This window comes from Macadamia integrifolia, chromosome 12 (genome assembly GCF_013358625.1).
Source record: "Macadamia integrifolia cultivar HAES 741 chromosome 12, SCU_Mint_v3, whole genome shotgun sequence".
In the NCBI taxonomy this organism is placed as follows: domain Eukaryota; kingdom Viridiplantae; phylum Streptophyta; class Magnoliopsida; order Proteales; family Proteaceae; genus Macadamia; species Macadamia integrifolia.
The window spans coordinates 15,748,462-15,762,410 of NC_056568.1; the positions used below are offsets into that span (position 1 = coordinate 15,748,462).

Consider the following 13,949-nt stretch of genomic DNA (forward strand, 5'->3'; position numbering starts at 1 on the left):
TAATGTCGCATTATAACAATTGCGGCATGAGGCACGCAAACACCTCCGCACCTAGGCACGACTTAGAAATGCATTCCTCCCAATACCAAAAGGCCACAAAACCGAGCATGACAAAACTCTTGCAAGCAACATACCCACGAGAATGGAGATTTTTTTAAAAGCAAGGAGGGGGGAGGGAATCATGATCTACCACCACCTACAAGCTTGCAACCTTTGTTCTCCAGAGACCCACACGTCATTGTTGTATTACAACACTTGACGTAAAAAGGCATGCAAGCACCTCCACACCTAGGCCCGACTTAGAAATGCACTTCTCCAAATAGCATAGGCCACAAAACCGACCATGAAAAAACCCTTGCAAGCAACAAACCCACGATAGTGCAATTTAAAAAAAAAAAAAAAAAAAAAAAAAAAAAAAAAAAAAAAAAAAAAAAAAAAAAAAAAAAAAAAAGAAAAGAAAAAAAGAAAGATTTGTTTTTTAATATTTACTATTTATTAAATGATTCAATTTTGATTCTACTTGAAATGATCTTGCATCGAATCAAATCGAACCATTGAGATCAGAATCGAACTTTTTAACACCCTTAGTAGGCGGTAACAACTTGAAGCAAAAACATGTCAATTAAATTGCATTGTACAGCTGCTCATGCAATTCTGTCAGCATGACCACCAGGTGGCTGAAAACATGCAGACTGCGGCCGATAATTATTATGAGGAATGATTGGAAGTTTAGTAATTCTCAAGAAACTGATGGATTCAGAATGATGAGGTCCTCTATTCTTCAGGAAGGGTCAGGGACCCGGTTTGGTTCGAGTTGGGCGCCCATACGGGGCAGACCAACTCACGAGCCAGAACTCTATAAATATAGAGGTCTGGCTGCAGAAGAAATACACGACACAGAAGAGAAATAAGAGCTCTGCTCTCTCTGTTCTCTCTCTCCCTCTTGTTTTAGTCTCTCCTGACTGTGAGTGAGTGTCTGCGGACTTCCATCACTGTCTTTGGATTTGGAGGATGGATTGTGTGAAGGGTCACCTTCCCATCGCTTAATGAGATTGTTGTCGCCGCAGCCAAGCTTCGGATCATGATTGTTCATGCGGATTGACGTGTAGTGTAATCTGATCCATTTTGTTGCAAGGAAAATTCCATTAATGCAATACATGACCCTCTGATTGCTTTCCGTTTTACACTATACACCTTGCTTCATAAATGGAAAGATATTTTAAACCTGACAGATTAAAGCAAAGTGGGCAATTTAAAGCTACTTCAGTTCTATTTTATTTTCCCCAGTATTGCCAGCAACTCAGAATAGTCGGTTGACAGCCTCTTAGGAGCATACGGCCCAAAACAGTATGTAAATTTATCTCAAGTCTAACAAACACTAGAGAATAATGGGGACATTGTTACTGGGTGGAGGTGGGTTTAGATATGATATGTAGATAACCCATGGTATGTTCAGGCCAGAGATGTTGGAAAATAATCATCCAAAACATACATGTTGACACATGTAACAAGAAGAACTGAACACAAATGTATATCATATATAAACTGAGTTTGATGACGGTAAGCTCAAGTACCAAACACAACATAAACCTTAGAAAAACATGAACATTTAAAGAATCAGTGGGGGTAAAGTTGTGTCATCATTAACTTTGCTGAAGATTAGTAACATTGGGTTCTTGTGAGTAAGCCTCTAAGATAAAACAACACCTGTTGCACTTGCTTACTGGGCCACATTGGAACATACCCCGGTTGTGCTCAATCAATAAAGAAAGGAACTTACAGGAATTCACACAAATATACTTGAAAACAAGTAAACGTAATCAAATGGTATGGAAGAGAGCCAGAGAGCATTGCTATGTTTTTCTTAACAACCATTTTTGCCCTCTATATATAAAGCGAAACTGTCCACACTCTTACACTCTTATAGAACATCCGAAAAGAGATGTATTTTGCATTAATTTTAATGTCAATTGGTCCTCCCATTGGCCTGAGTCATGACTGAGAATTGCTGGTCTCGTGAAACATCAGGTGGCACTTAGATAGATTGGGTGGTCAATCATCTATCCAAGTCAATCGATTGGGAGACAGAAACTATACATGAAACATGGATTCAGTTGTGGGGAATGAAAACAAAATTGTTACTACAGATTCTTGCCTCCTTGGAACTTGCAGATCACATATGCAGAACTAGCCTAGAGTTGATTTTCGGGTAAGGTTGTTTGAAGCTCAAGTTAGTATAATGGGTGAGAAAGGAAACCATTTGTTGAGCTCTGAGGGTTCAAAGTTGCTTACCTTTGCCTTTTGGATAAATTTCTCTTATATTGTGGTTGATGAAGGCTCCCATTGGCCTAGAGGTCCTTTCAATGATGATCTAGACCTGTTGGGGATTGGTGGATTCTTCCTTGTTTGAGGTGGCCAATTTCATCATAGGTAAGCCATGATCCTAATGATTAACCCATAGTTATCCTTAGGTCAAGTCACCATGGTTGTAATGCCTGATCTAACCATGGTTGGCGTTGAATTAAATAAACATCTGACCGCAATTAAGTTTGGAAGCTATGGTTAGGTTCAGAGATGGTTATGAATGTCACTATCTCGAGCTTGAGTGATTAGATCCAGGTGACACGTAGGCAACATGTATGAGATTTCCTATGCTTGGTTGGTTCGTAAAAGGGTGGTCATTCATGGTGAACAAGGGAGGTCAGTCATCTGATCGTCTTTGGGTTAGGTCCTCTAATCATCCTAGGGTCAAGCCATCCGATCATCTTGGGGTTAGGTCGTCTAATCGTCTTGGGGTCATGTTATCTGATAGTCTGCTCGTCCTATTTATAATGTTCTATCCATGTGTAGATTTCTTACTAGCTGGTTGTATTATAGTATATCAGGTGCCCCCACTCCCTTGAGCTTTGGCGTGAAGGTTGAGGGAGTAGAGAGAATGAAAAATGAAAATGCCCCTTTGATCTTCCCCCCTCCCCCCCCTCCCCCCTCACCCCTCACCCCTCACCCCTCACCATTTTCAAATGGTGGAATTAATGCTCTCTTGTCATGCCATACTTGGGGTTTCAAGCCGTCCTTTCAACATGTCTTGGGGTCATGATGGCCCTACTTTGTCATTGTAGTTACCAGCTATTTTATTGAGGATTCCGAAGGTCCGGCTGTTAGGAAGCGCACTTGTCACGTATGGCTATGATGTGATATCGAGATGTTGCCTCCATTGTGGCCATTCCTTTTTGGGGCTATGAGTTTCCTTCCATTATCCTTTTATATGGAGCCTGATAGGGTCATAACAATGATGTCTAGACTTCGTCTTCATCCTCTTCATCTTCTTCCTTTGCATCTGTTGTCCTTACGGTGGTGGTGCAGCGGCTGATGTGTCTGGCTGTTGGTGCTCTTTAAAGGATCATCTGTCATTTGTTTGTTTTATGCACTCCTTCATTTTCCTTATAAAACATTAAGTGTTTCTTCCTTTTTTATTCTTTCCTTTCTTTTCTTTAGCTATGGTTTCTGCCGCTTCCTTTGTAGACTATGGCAAGTCATCTAACCCTGATGTTAGGGCGTCGATTCTGGGATCTGCTCCTTGCGCTGGTACTTCACACCATCGTAAGAAGGTTGCTAAGAGGCCTCCTCGCTAGAAGCATAAGGGTAAGATTACCCTGGGGTATACCGCTAAATCATATACAACGTCAGAATTATCCATTGGTCAAGTTTTTTCTCGGTTGACAGCGAGAGAAATAGGAAGATTTAGGGAGATCTATCACATCCTAGACTACCCATTGGTTAGGTTTTTTCTCGATTGACAACGAGAGAAATAGGGAGATTTAGAGATATCTATCACATCCTAGACTCGATGTCACTTAGGCTTCCCAAAGCATGGGAGAGGGCTAACGGTGGGAGACAGGGTGAGGCTTGCTTTTATGAACATGCCCTCATGACTGGTCTTCAGTTTCCCATTCCTAAATTTCTTTTTGGGTTCTCCGCAACTATAGGGTTGGGAGAGGGTTACGGTGGGAGAGAGGGTGAGGCTTGCTTTTATGAACATGCCCTTATGAGTGGTCTTTGGTTTCCCATTCATGAATTTCTGTCTCAGGTGCTCTGCAACTATAGGGTTTCCCAACGTAGCTTGTTCCTAATGCCTGGAAGGTCATTGTGGCCTTCGTTATCAGGTGTGGTCGGATAAAGAGAACCCCTACCATGAATCTGTTCGTGAATGTCTTCATCTTGATCACCAATCGCAACTTTCTTGGGTGGTTCTATTTCAAGAGCAGGGATAGATTGGATTTGGTCTTAGATAATATGCAAACCTCAATCCATAGGTGGAAGGATAAGTTTTTCTTTGCCAAGGACTCAAGGCCATTCAAATATCTGACTTCCTGGTTGGTAGTGAACACTTGCAAGGGTAATGTGGCTCCAACAATTGGGGATGAGGAGAATGAAACCCATTAGTTGCTGAAGGTTCCTATCCATGTGGTGGTTAGTTCTGAGACTTCAGATGACAATTTTTTGGGATGTACGGCCTTAGTCCTGGTGGGCTTTGCTAGTATTATGGTATGTTTTCATTCTTTCCTTCTTTCTGTAGTTGTGTTTTTGGGCTTTAACCTTTTTTGTCTTCTTGACTCTAATTGTGCAGTGGCGATTAATCAGAGTCTCCTCTTAGAGGTTTTGGATGAGATGGAGGAAGAAGAGGCTCAGAGGGGAGACACTCAGGAAGGGATAGCCTAAGAGGGAGGCATTGGTGCTACCTCAATGGCTATTGTTCAGGAGGTCATGCGCAAATGGGTTCCTATCAACCCAATGAGTCTGATTCGTCCTCTGATAAGATTCCTCTGGCTTCCTAAAAACATAGACGTCAAGAAAGGGAAAGTGAGTTGAATAAGAGGAAGAGGAATGTGGCTGTTGTCCTTCCACAAGAGCCTGGTACAAATGTGGTTGGTGGTCCTTAGGTTTCTTCGGCCCACTCTTCGCATGGCGGTGTTTTTCGAAATGAAAGGGCAGAGGTCATGGCTAATTACAGGGAGTCCCTTGGAATTCATACGAATTTTGAGGCGGAGTTCTTAGCTATTATCTCAGGTATAGAGAAGGCTGAAATTCTGGGAGTTCAAAAGTTGTGGATAGAATGTGACTCGGTTGTTGTGGTAACTCTGATTCTCAAAAACAAAGTTCCTTGGATTGTTCATCGGAGGTGGATTCTCTGTCAGAAGTATTTGGAGTGTGTGGACTGGAAAATCACTCACTGCTATTGGGAAACAAATTCTATAGCAGATTTTCTATCAAAATCAGCTGCTCATTTTGAGATTTCAGACCCAGTGAGCACCTGGCCTGCTTTGGTCAAGATGGATCTAGACATTGATGCTTTGGGTCATCCTAGATATAGGATGACTTAGTTTTTCTTTTTCTATTCTTTGATTGTCATTGTCGGGGTGTGGAGTTTTTAGAAACTCTTTTCTATTGATGCAATGCCGAAGGTGGAATAGTGTTTCTTCCCTTCATACTTTTATCTTAGCGAGGTTTTCCCAAATCTCCAATCAGTTCCCTGTAATATTTTTTCATTCTTTTCTTTTTTTAATATAAATAATCTTTAGTGAAAAAAAGACGAGGTTGTGTCAGTCGATTCATATCTCAACCGACCATCATTTGTGAGCCGATCTTCAAATTACTGAAGAAGGATCAACCCAAAGAATGGAATGATCAATGTCAACAGGCAATTGACAAAATAAAAAGGTACCTGGCAAACCCACCAGTATTGGCACCGCCAATTGCTGGAGAACCTCTCTTGCTATGCCTATCAGTTGGAGAGAATCCCAAGGGTTCATTGTTGGCACAAAAGGAGAAAGAAAAGGGAGTAGAACAAGCCATTTACTATTTGAGAAAGAAGTTCTTGGAATATGAGGCATGGTACACACCTCTGGAGAAGACTTGTACAACATTAGTCTGGGCAACAAGAAGGTTGAGGCATTACATGGTGGCATACCCAGTTCAATTAATCTCAAGGATGAATCCAATCAAGTATCTTTTTGAGAAGCTAGCTTTAACGGGGAGGATGACTCGATGGCTGTTGTTATTATTTGAGTTTGACATCACTTACATCACCCGAAAGTCCATCAAGGGATAGGCAGTAGCAGATCATCTGGCCACTGACCCTACAGAAGATGTAAGAATATTGGATGATACCTTCTCGGACGAAGGAATAGCAACAAATGAAGAAGAAGTCACCAGTGAATGGCAGTTGTACTTTGATGGGGCATCCAATAAAAGAGGGTGTAGTGTGAGAATACTTTTGGTAACTCCCAACGGATTATATTTGCCCTCATCCTTTCATCTCGATTTCCCCTGCACCAATAATATTTCCGAATATGAAGCATGTGCATTGGGAAGAAGATCAAGGTATATGGTGACTCTGCAATCATTATTTCCCAAACTCAAGGAAAATGGAAGACCGGGGATGAAAAGCTGAAACCATACCAAAAACACTTGGAGGAGGTGGTCAAGCAATTCAAGGAGATCTCTTTCGAATACATCGAAAGAGATAATAATCGGTTCGCAGATGCCCTTGCCACACTAGCATCCATGGTGTAGTGCAATCCCATGGCACAAGTCCAACCATTTATGGTAGAAGGAAGAGATAAACCCATATACCAAAGTACTATGAATGCCCTGACAGTGGATGGAATATCATGGTTGCCCTCATAGTGGATAAAAGATCATGGTTTTCTCACATAATTGAGTACATCAGGGAAAGAAAGTACCGACTGAAGTTACCAAAGGAGAAAATAAGTTCTTAAGAAAGTATGCCACCTAATTTATCTTAAGTGAGATTTGCTATACAAGAGGTCGTATGATGGGATACAATTGCTATATGTAGGTAAAGAGTAGGTGAGAACCATCATGGAAGAAATTCATCAGGGCCTTTGTGGACCCCACATGAATGCAAAGATGTTAGCTAAAAAGATTCTATGGTTGGGATACTATTGGAGTACGATAGAAACAGATTGTCTGGATTTGTCAAAAAATGCCACAAATGTCAGATCTTCGCCAACATCATACACATTCCGCTAACAGAACTGCACTCACTCAGTTCCCCATGGCCATTTCCTACTTGGGGCATCGACGTCATAGGAAAGATTCATTCTAAGGCATCCAATGGGCACGAGTTCATCTTGATAGCAATAGATGACTTCACCAAATGGGTAGAACCACAATCCTACTATGTGTTCACAGCTGCCAAAGTGGCGAAATTCAGCCAGGAAAATATAATTTGCCGATATGGAGTACCATAGGAGATGATGTTAGATTAAGGATCCCATTTCTGGGGCAAGGCTGATAAAATTTGTATGAAATTTGGTATCAGGAAGCTATGTCCACCACTTATCAAGCACAGACTAATGGTGTAATGGAGGCAGCCAACAAAAACATAAAAGTGATTATTCAGAAGATGGCAGAGACCCACAAGGATTGGGCCAACAAGTTGACATACGCCTTATGGGTATACCGGACTTTCATAAGATCTTCCACGAGAGCAACTCCTTTCTCCCTGGTTTACAGTATGGAAGCAGTGTTACTCATAGAAATTCAAGTCCCGTTGCTCCGGGTACTCCTCGATAATCAGTTACTTGAAGGAGAGTGGGTAAAGCCACACATGACAAGCTTAATTTCCTAGATGAGAAGTGGATGAAATCCATTATAACTTGAAGAAGTATCAGTAAAGGGTGGCTAGGGCCTTCAACAAGCATGTGAAGCCTTATCACATAGTAGAAGTAGAATTAGTCCTTCAAGAATAAAGGGCTCCCATTCATGATCCAAGAGGAAAATTTTGGCGAAATAGGGTGGCCCATTTACAGTCAAGGAGATATTGCCTGGAAAGGTCATAAGACTATGGATCTTGATGGAGAAGAAGTACCAGGATTAGTCAATATGGATCAGCTCAAGAAATATTATATTAAGGGTGAAACACTCGAACTACGATGATTCCTCACAAAAGATATGTAGGCAACTCGATATATGTGGGTGCGGTCTCAACAAAAAAAAATATATAAAAAAAAGAGAAGAAGAGAGAGGGGCAAAGGATTCCCTAATTAATAACCAGAGTATCTAAAAGATCATCTCTATGTCATTCCTCTAAGAATCGTCATTTAACATTTGATCATTGGATCACTTTCTTCCACCTATGATCCTTCAAATCTATTCCTAAATTCAACCTTGTCAAGAATAGCCATCCGGCATCAGTTATCAAGGCTGGCTCATCCCCCACCCTTGATTTGTCTAAATAAGATAGTCTCGGTGCAACAAATAAATGTGATAGAAGTCTTGTTGAATATTGAATATTTGAGTATTACTAACAGTTGGTTCTAATCAATTGGGACAATTGCAAGAACAAAACAACATGGGATCTTTAGATGAAATATTGCTGAAGTGGACATTGAAGATGGGCAGTGAAGAACCAAATCTACTGCAATTTACAAACATGTAAGTACTTGGCAGGATTGGATGCATGAAATTACATCATGATTTACTACGACATGCACCTCAATAGTGGGAGATGAAGCTCCTAGTATGTTTACAACTTGTTTACTCTATTCTCCTGCAGGAAGATTGTTCTGCCCCTCGTTGGAGTCAAACTATTTAGAAAAGATCCAAGACTTCTTTAGATGGAGCAAAGAAATGGTGCAGTTGGTAAGTTATGGAAAGATCAACATCTTGAAGGTGCCAAGCGTGTTCACCATGTCCCTACCAGGAGGGAGTTCATCGTAAATATTGGAGCAACACATACCTCTTATGTCTGATAGCACAGAATATTCTATGAGTGCCAAGGCGAGGAGCACATCTCGTCATTATCGAAGTGATGAAACAACTGAAGGAAGATGTGATTTAGTCCCTACCATCTTAGTAGATATGTTTCGAGGGTTTGATGAGATGAACTACAAAGGCAAATTCAGAATATACCATTACTCAGGATGTTCGGCCATATTCCAGCTATGGTTGATGGAGCAGTTGCAGTTACTAAAACCCTTGAGTGGGAACCAATTGAAGGTGACTCATTACCAGGACATACGGGAGATTCCAGAGTTCGAATCTATCACTGATTGGGAAAAGTACTTACAAGGGAAGACTTGGGAAGATGTGAACTGGGATTATCATTGGTGGCAACATACCAAATTCTTGAAGAAAAACCCTAGCTACAACTACATCAGGTTGATGGGCTTGACTCATACTTCATTTTACCTCCCCACGTACATCATGCGGCAGTATCAGCTTCCCTAAGGAGATCTTGAGAGGATTGTGAACTGTTATCCCCCATAGGAATTGATTGCTCATATTGTTTGTTTCCTTGCTAAGATTTGGCAAATGTAAGGATGCAAAACCTAATACTTTGAATTGAAAATGTTATTGAATAAAGGTTGAGTTAACATGGTTCATTTGATGTTGGTTTGCACATGGCTGCATGGAATCTAAGGGATAGAATCGTGCATCATCCACAAAAGTAACAAAATAATAAAAAGAAATAAAATCAAATCAATTAACACCATAAGCATTGTTTTAAAGGAGAGGAAGTATCACTCCCCTCCCCTGAACTATGGCAAAATATCAACTTGACCCTACACTTTTCTAAAAATATCACTCACCTCCCCTTAAACAGAAAGATTCTAACTAACGTCCCCAACTGTTTGAAATGGCTGTTAAGTCAGCTAACTTTTTCAATAATCCCTAAACTACCCCTTACCAGTTAAAACCCCAAAATACCCTTAATGAACTAATTCAATCTAAACCTGTCATAATCATGATCAGGGTTCTTTGACCAGGTATCATATTGGTATCATTATGGTATTGACCAGGTATCAATATCGATGTTGGTCGATACCAACAAGGCCGGTCTAATACTGATTTCGAAGATGCATTGCCATCCACTGGTAATAAAATCGATATTAGAAAAAGAGGGTAAATATGCCTAATCTAGGGCGATCCGAATCTGTATCACTCCACCGATCTCGATCTGAGAACTAAGACAGAACCTTGGGAACAAAACTTGGCTGCTGCCTGTGTGATACCCTACTTTCTAAACCCAGTTTAATTTCCCACTTGGTTTGATTTGGTCTCGCAGGACCTGAACCCAGACTGAGCCGATTCGAGTATCTTATGGAACATGATGGAAAGGGTGACTCTGAACTCGGGTTGGCCAGATGAGTTAGAGTCAGTGCCTAGTGAAGTCCGTATACCTAAGTCATGCACTTGCATGTATCACGGGGCCATATACGCACAATAAGGTATGTAGCCGTAGTTTTTGTTAAGTACGTGTGTAGATCATTTACCGAGAGTGAAATACGCGTTGGCTAAGTATTGGCTGACTGGTGGGTGGTCATAGGTGGGTCAGACCCACCAGTGTGACCTACAACTCTGGTCATTAGATATTTTTACCCCACTATAAATAGCATTTATTACCTTTCTTTCAGTTCATTTATTGTTTTACACGATGGGTGAGAAAAGTAAAGAAGAGAGAGAAAAAGAAGAAAGAGGAGAGAGGAAGGAGGAAGAAAATGGAGAAGAAGATGATTGTTGTGCATCACCGAGGTCAGATCTCTTGAATTTGACACCGGATTAGTGACCCTCATCTTGAGATCTACAATTTGAGATGAGTAAAGTCCATATTCCTTAAACCCTTATGAAACCCTAAGTGAAACCCTTTGACTTGGGTACCAATCCGTTGGATCTTATTATTATCTCTTGAAAATGTGAATCTAAGGTTTAATAAAGGTTTCACATGTTGTTTATTAAGGATTTAGAGGAAGACTTGCAAGATTTGTGAAGCATTTTTTGATCTCTTGAGCTAAAGAGAGGATTTAAGGTTTTGAGGTGATTCTTGAGCAAAGAGGTAAGATCCACGCTTAAGACTTTGGATCGACCCTAGATCTAAGTTGAAATTATGATTTTGAGCCTTAGATTTGTGGAAAATGTGATCGAATCGACCTATGGTGGTTTTCCTAAGGTGGGATGAAGAATGGAAGAGAACATAAAAATCCCAGTTCTGATTAGTGGGTGCCTGGGAATGATTGGACCCACCAATCTAGCGTCCGCCTGACCTAGGTTGGCTGCTGGCTTGACTGGTGAGTAAGATCGATGGGCGACCTAGCCCACTGCTCTTAGCCCACCGATCCAAGTAGAGCTGCTGGCTAGACAGGCGAGTAAGACCGGTGGGTGACTTGGCCCATCGCTTCTAGCGCACCGGTCCAGGCAGAGTCCCTAGGTCAAGTGGCGAGTAAGGATTGGTGAGTGCCTTGCCCATCGGTTGACCCGCCAATCTGACTTCTCAGGTCCCGTTTGGGCCCAAATTAGTCGGGTAACCTTCTCTAGTGATTCTAAACACATTGGGATCATCATACCTCATTGGTTATGAGCCTAAAATGGAATTATACTAAACTTGACTTAATTTATGATAGGTTATACTAGAACTTGCGTCATCGCCCACCAGATCTTCCTCATACTAAGGGTGATATTTGTACACAACTAGGTAAGTGGGAAGAGAACATTGCATCATGTCATTCTAGTTATAGACTAGCCATGGCATCATTTTATTATTATTGTAGAGTAGTCATCCACGTGTGCCATTTGCACACATTGATGTGTGCATTATGAAATTCACTTATGACTTGACATGCTGATATCTTTAATTGTTAAATGCCTATTCTTGCTTTGTGATATGAGATGGATGAATTTAAGTTATTAAACATGATGCTCTGCTAGAAGATGCTATAGTTGGCTTGGACACGAATACATTGGTGGCTCGTGGAATGGGACGCGGTGGCACTATGCAGTCGTACTATCTCACATAGGAGCATGCAATTAGGAATGATATATCCCTGTGCTACGACCCTTCACAGCAGGGTTTAGGTGTTGGGTATATCACTGGGAGGAAGCCCGAGGTTGTGAACTAATGGTGGAGGTTAGAAGTACGCCTAACTAATCATTAGGACGGTCGGCAACTTCGATGATATATCAAGAGGGCCAATCATACTGCTTTTAATTTAATGCAGGGCAAGGCCTATTTTACTTTAATGTCATCATGGGTCAGAAATTTACTTTAATGTCCATGTGGGTCAGCATTTTACTTTATTGTCCCCGTGGGTCGGCATTTTACTTTTTCGGTACCTACAACTGGTGTTCTCTATCAACCCTATGGGTGTATCGTAGGATGGGGTTCGTGGCTCATAGCCGGAGCATACGTGCACTGTGGTTGTGAGTAGCACATAACCTATGACTTATAATTGTTGTCTAAGTGACCTAAGATAATAAAATGAACTGCACGCATATAGGTTCATTTGTATTGTGCATACTTGTTTGGTCTTTCTTTTCAATTACTGGGCTAGTGAGCTCATCCCACGTGCACACCATTTTTAAATGATCTTGTAGGTTATCTGATCGAAGAGCTAGAGCCAAGACCCACCATGAAGTTTCCAGTCAAGGACTGATGGGTCCATGAAGATCTCGGGCACGGGGCCGAATGCGATAGCTGTGTTGTGAGTCAGTAACATTGATACCACACAGGGATTCTTTTTGATTATTTTTGAAATATTACCCCTTTTGTGCTCTAGATGTTTAAATTGTATTTCTTGTATATATATCATGCCTACGGACCCACATGTAAATGTATTATGTAATATAATTTGAGTATCAAGAGTATTGGGGTATCTACAGGTATATACATGTAAGGCTTCCGCTAAATTACAGGATTTGCTTGATTGTATGTTGTATTGTGGTTAACTGTATCAGATGGTCCTGGTAGGTTTTAGGTTAACAGGTGTTAACTCAGTCACCGGTCTAGCTCTACCCACTCATAGCATACAAGTTAGATCCCATAGAGTCTTATAATAGGACCCCAGGGTTGGGTAAACATAAAAGCCTTAAAAGAATAAAAACTGTAATAAGATGAAAAAGTTTAAACTCTTGCATTCCATGGCATGCATGGTTGAAGAATTTAGATAGATTAATAAAGGACCAATGGTTCTATTCTATAAATTATTAAGTTAAATTTTAATGAAAATTTTGGCAGCATAATGGCACTATATTAAAATTCCAATTTTTTTTACAAACCACCTGATAAACAGCATACATAAAGATAATCACAAAAGGGGGGTGACACACACTGTCACCGCCAAACCATAACAGAATAAATTAAACAAGTAAAACAATCCAAAAGTCATAAAGCACCACATAGATACTATCTAAGTTCTAAACCATAAAAGTGTATCAGAATATACTTAGCTACCAAGGTATCAAAGACCACCAACATCAACTAGGAAGGAAAAAATGTGGAGGAGGATGTGCCACTTTATTGATCGTCTTTGGGCGGGGTGGACGAACTTCCTCTCTTAGGCCGTGACTTGCAATGGAATTGGTAGTCGAAAAAGTCTAATCGATCATTTATTAGGACCACCTCCCTTTGCACTCGATGGATGTCAGTGGTGACGCCCTTGGAAACTTTATCCAAATCCTTTGTGAGGGTCTGGAAATCAGTCTCCTTTCTCCCCAGTCTATGCTGTATCGCCAACTCCCGAGTGACACTCTCCTCTACCTACTTAGAAATCCTATCTTGCCCTTCCTTCAGGGCACCAATACTGTCCATAACATCTGAAAATCAAAAGCCCCACGTGAAGGTGGTGGAGCTATAAAATGTGGATCAGCAGCCCTAGACTCTAAGGGCTCTTCCTCGAGGATCTCATCCTCATCTATCTCCTCCTTGTTTGGATGAGGGAAATAATCCTCATCCTCTTCACTCACGTACTCTCCCTCCATGTCTTCTAGCCCCTGCTCATCAGCCTCCTGTGGTGCCCCCATTGGCACTAGCAACTCCATCCTCTTCAGATTCTCTCTAGTAAACTTATCCCCAGGATACTTCCCATCTTCTCCCACCAAATCCACTTGGAAGTACTCAAAGACCTTGGTGAGTGACCTCCCATAGGGAG

The 13,949-nt window shown here is 41.2% G+C and overlaps 1 long non-coding RNA gene across 1 annotated transcript; it reads left to right on the forward strand.

The window, feature by feature from the left end:
• The first annotated feature begins 3,038 nt into the window (after positions 1–3,038).
• LOC122057516 lies at positions 3,039–5,590 on the forward strand. The gene is made up of 2 exons (XR_006133542.1): positions 3,039–4,545; positions 4,628–5,590. It is a non-coding gene; the product is annotated as an uncharacterized LOC122057516 (long non-coding RNA).
• Positions 5,591–13,949: the final 8,359 nt, after the last annotated feature.